The following is a 5508-nucleotide window of genomic DNA, read 5'->3' as shown; positions in this document are numbered from 1 at the left end:
CGGAGGCCGGGCGCTCATCCACCACTTCCTGGTGCCGAGGGAGGGCGGGCGGCCGGCGCGGCGCGGCGCGGCGGTTACTGGCGGTGAACTTCACCTCCGCCGCGGCCTCCGCCTCCCGGGCGACGCGTCACCAGGTGACGCCTCCAGCCTCCGCAAGCTCCTCCCCCGAGGCGGCGGGAGTAGCCAATGGTCGCGCGGCACGGGGGGGGGCTGCGCGCGAGAAACCAATCAGCGCGCGCCGCGGAGGAGGCGGGTCAATACACCTGCAGGGGAGAAACCAAAGGCAGAGGGGCCCGGGGAGATGAGTCAATAGACCAGCGTGGAAGAAACCAAATCGAGAGAGACGGGGTGGAAGAGGTGCACCTGCTCCGGAAGAGAGAGGGAAGGCGTTTTAAAAGCCCAGAGCTGGGACCTGGCGGTAGCACACGGGCTTAACGATCTGGGTTCAAACCCCCAGATCCCAACTGCAGGGGGATGGTTTCATGAGGAGTGAAGCAGTGCTGCAGGTGTCTGTCTCCCTCTCTATCCCCTTTCCCTCTCAATATCTCTGTTTTATCAGATAGAATAGTAGGGGGGAAAGAAGAAATAAAAATAAATGACCAGAGATGAGACCTAGACGGTGGTGCAGTGGCAGAGAACTGGACTTGGAGGCATGAGGTCTGAGTTCAATTCCCAGCAATGTATATTTTGGAATGCTGCTCTGACTCGCTCCATCTGTCTGTCTCATAAAGCAAGTCTTACAAGGCCAAAGCTAAGAAAAGCAGGAGAATATGCATGAACTAGGAGCAAGGGAGAGTCTGGAAGAACTACGATAGACTCTGAATTGTTGCAGGAACCTAATGCCAGCACAGGAGACCATGGCTCACTCCCTCTCGACTCCCCTGCTTACTTTCCCCCTTGCTCAACCCCAGAGCCTCCCCCTGTCTAACTCATTCTTGCTAGGACCTCTTTAAAAATCGTTGTTCTAAGGCTCCCGGTCATCATCACACCTTTGCCAGGGGGCTGATCCAGGTTCCCTAGTGGATGGTAATGTGATCTGCAAGATGAATAAACTGGGGACATTTATTCTGGTGTGTGTGTCTGGTGTGTGTGTGGGGGGGGAGGGGGCAACAGTTGTAGATCTCTGAGGTTGAAGATGGAGTCGATGCAGAAGCACAGTCAAGAAGCAGCAAGGAAATCCTGAACCAGAAGAGCAATGGAGGATGGCTACGGCCAAAGGGAAGGTGCGGGCTGCTCTTCAGGAAAATGGTAGCAGTATGATGCGGGCCCCCAAATACAGAGAGGCCACGGAGTTGAACAGAAAACCCAGAAGCAGACCCAACTAGCACTGGAAATCTGTGATGTGAGAACAGTCAGCTGGGAGAGACCAAAGTAGTTTTGTTTTTGACTAGTGTCTGCATAATTAGATGACCATATGGAAGACGGTAAAGACTGGGTCTTTTTCTCATTGTTCACAGGGATGGCCTTACAGATGAATAAGAAACTGAAATGTCAGAAATGAAAATAAATCATGTACTAGAAAATATATGGCTGAGTTCCTCAGCCATATATTTTGAATAGCCAAAACCTTATTAATGTGCCTCATTTTCCAAGGGGGAGAGAAGTGTCAGATGTATTACTTAACAATAAATTTCCCCACACATACACACACAAAAGCACAAAATAACAAGTGTTACAATGACTACTGGAGAAAAAAAAATACTTGTAACCTTACTATATACAGAAAATTAATCTTTCTAGAGTATAGTTTTACATAAATAAGAGAAGAACTAGCACATCTCTATAAATGGAATTTAAAAAATGAGCAGACAGTTCTCAGCAAAAAGAAATAGGAATAGGTCACAGGCATGAAAACAAATTAAACCTTCACTGAGATGTCACTGTCCACTTACACTGGCAGATAAAACCACTGGAATGATGCAACCACTATGTACAGGAATTTGGCAACGTGCCCCAAAATTACCTGTGTATTTACTTCCTGATGCAACAACCCCACTTCTCGAGATCTATCTCAGGGATACTGGAGATAATGTTGAACAGAAAAATGACAAAACTACTCTATTCCGGCACTGTTCATTATAACCAAAGACTGGAATACCACAATGGCAGCAAAAAAGGAAACCAAATAATTCTATATATTGCCCCCACCTGCAGGGAGGAAGATTCACCAGTGGGGAGCTTGATAAGCTTTAAGTGTCTGTGAAACCATGATACTCAAAAATTAAACCTATTTTTACTCCAAAAGTACCCTTACCCTCTTCTAACCCTACATTCTACGTCGTTGTCAATTTTCATTCCCCCTAAGTGGAATTTCTATCATTACAGACTAGTTTACGTTTCTGAAAAGGGACAAGGACATACAATAATAAACTAGGTTTCTGGGGCCGAGTGGTAGAGCAGCGGGTTATGCTCAGGTGCCGCAAAGTGCAAAGACCGGCACAAGGATCCCGGTTCAAGTCCCCGGTTCCCCACCTGCAGGGGGATCGCTTCATAAGCAGTGAAGCAGATCTGCAGGTGTCTATCTTTCTCTCCCCCTCTCTATCTTCCCCTCTTCTCTCCATTTCTCTCTGTCCTATCCAACAACAACGACGATAAACAAGGGCAACAAAAAAGGGGGAGGGGATGGCCTCCAGGAGCAGTGGATTCGCAGTGCAGGCACTGAGCCCCAGCAATAACCTTGGAGGCAAAATAAATAAACTAGGTCTTCAGTTTCTGTGACTTCCTTTACTCAATATAGCTGGAGAGTCATCATTTTTGCTGTAGGTATCAACAGCTAACTCTTTTCCAAAGCTGAGTAGCATTTCACTGTGTGAATATGTCACAAACTGTATGGTTACTCACATGTTGAGTGTCACTCCCTTTCCCCCCACTCCTCTTGCTTTCTGGCTTTTACATACAGGGCTGCCATGAACACTGATGGACAAATTCTTGGCTCAGTGTTGACCATTTTCTCTTGGGTAAATATTTGGCCAAGGGGTGGCTGGATGCTTTGACAGATGTATACACCTATCCTTCCAAGATAGGAATAAACTGTTGTCCAACGCAGTCAGACCACTTTATACCTTCCCAAACAGTATATGGGACTCCCAGTTTCTCTACACACTCCTAGACTAAGTCATGATACTGTTAGTCTTCTAAACTATAATCATTCCAGTAAGTGTGAAGTGTTAACTGCATTTCCCCGTAAGCGATGATGTCAAGCGATTTTTCATGTACTTATTTGGGAATGTGCAACCAGACTGACCTGGCTCAAAACCTATGTGAATCAAAACAAAAACACTCCTTTCCTACACACCAGTCTGGAAGTAACAGGACTGAGAGGAGTGTTTTGCCTCCAGCTTTGCAAAGTTCAGTCATCCCTCAAATTTAGCAAAATAAAAAGATGTACAATTTCAGCCATACCACAAGGGGGAGCTAAGTCCTAAAGTGCTTCAGGAGACAGAATGAGTATCTCATATAGATTATGTTGCCTTTTGGAAAGACACATCTGAATAAATATTCTCCCAAAAGAAGACTCTTTCTAAGAAGCTAACCTCATCATGTTCCTTTCCTGCTGAAATCTTTCAAAGGAGCTCACTTCTAATGGCTACATGCCACTTGTAGAGCCATGCAATTTACCTTTACCTTTGGCCCCGCTCTCTTGCAAAGACCAGCTTTGCTAACTCTTATGCTTGAACAAGCACCGAAGTTTCCTTGGCTTCCCCTCAGTAACCTTTATTTTCTGTCTCCGTCTCACTGAGTGTGTGCTCTCTCTGTGACTGGACATGGCCCCGCCATGTATAAGGCTGCTGAGAACGTGGCTCAGAGAGCTCTGATAATTCTCTGTGTCATTTATACAAGGTGCTTTTCTACCATCAGGTAAATACTTCTCCTGGTCTGCTACATCAGGTATCAAGTCTCCCTGCTGGACCCTAAAATCCTTGATGGAGAGAACAGTGCAGGTACAGCTAGTTTCTGGCAAATTCCCTTCAAGAGTTGGACTGAGTTAAGGTCCCATCAAAAATCACCCCCAACAAACCAGAGTTCCGTGACTCATTTCAGAGGCCAAATTCAAAGATTTCAGTAAAACCTTTTCATTTCTTCACCTTATTTTGAGTTCTGCATTTCGTGCTCAAAACCAACTTAAAAACCGTAACAGAGAGCCCAGGAGGTGGCTGAGTAGATCAGAGTGCTGGGGATCGGTCCCTGGCACCTCCTCCTATGTCAGAGACGCCCTGGTTCTCTCTCCCTCCTTCTTCCTCATTGACAACAACAGTAATAGTAAAATCCTAACAATCAAACGTCCGTCTGAAGTAACTACATGTGCCCAGACTCACCGGAAAGCAGGAGCGGATATAGGACAGGAAGGAGGTCATGGAGAGCACTGTGCTTTCCAACGGTGCGGACAGCTCTTCGGCTCTGATCTCCGTTTGCTTCTGTCCATCAACAGCGTTGACGGGCGGGCTTTGCGTTGTGATCAGCCCTGGATCGAAAAGGAAGATGAACAGTCTGTGCTTTATGCCGGGACTCAGCCCACTTCATTTTGAATGATTACTGAGTGTCCGTTAGGTTTTGGTCACTGTGCCAGCAAAGGGCGTTCTCTCAAACACAAATATTTATCTCAGAGTCTCCAGCAGAGCCATCAGCTCCTTAAAGTGTAAAATCAAAGTCTCTTTGTTTTCGTGACTGGGGAGGTGACTTGGCAGAGCACGGGACTTGTATGTCCGGGGCTCCAGATGTGATCCCAGGCACTGAGTACGTGGAGAGAAGTGCTCTTGCTTTGCTCTCTCTCTCATTACATAAAATAAAGCAATTGATCTTGTCGAGGTAGGTAGATGGTACAGTGCACACCTTACCATGCCTGAGGCCCTGGATTTGATCTCCAGCACCACATGGGAGTACCAAGGACAGCACCAAAGGATGATGGAGCAGTGCTTTGGTCCATCTCTCTATCTCTCTCTCTCTCCCTCTCCCTCTCTCCTTCCCTATATGCATACAGAATTTTAATAATGGGCTGCGGAAGTCACTCAGGAAAACTCCATGTGAGCAAGGCCTCTGGGTCATTCTCTGACGCAGGCCCACCTGGCCAGCATTTGCTTAGTGCAGGTGACGACCGACAGGAGAGCTCAGGTTCCAGTGAGTGAAGCAGGGTCAGTGTGCAGGCCTGCAGGTGGGCGGCATCATGCCCAGCAGGGTCTGTGCCTGCCAGGCAGTGGGCCACTGCTTGCTGGATGAAAAAAGGCTACGCAAGCGAGGATATAAGGCTGGGAGGCAGCTCACTAAGGAAAGTGCAAGCCTTAGCGTGCATAAGGTCCTTGGCTCAAATCCCAGCACCGCAACACTGGAAGAAGCTCCATTGGGGGGGGGGGGGTGAGCCAGTGTTGTGGTATTTCTACCTTCGCCTTTCTCTTCTCTAAAATAAAATGAGTGTGTGGTGGTAGTGGTGGTGGTGGTGTTGGGAGGGTGGGGGAGAAGGTCTGGCTAGCCTGGGAGCAATAGAATCATCCATGTGCCAAGACCCCAACACTA

Source organism: Erinaceus europaeus, chromosome 19, assembly GCF_950295315.1.
Source record: "Erinaceus europaeus chromosome 19, mEriEur2.1, whole genome shotgun sequence".
In the NCBI taxonomy this organism is placed as follows: Eukaryota; Metazoa; Chordata; class Mammalia; order Eulipotyphla; family Erinaceidae; genus Erinaceus; species Erinaceus europaeus.
The sequence above is the reverse complement of the archived record's forward strand: the minus strand, read 5'-3'. Positions refer to the sequence as shown.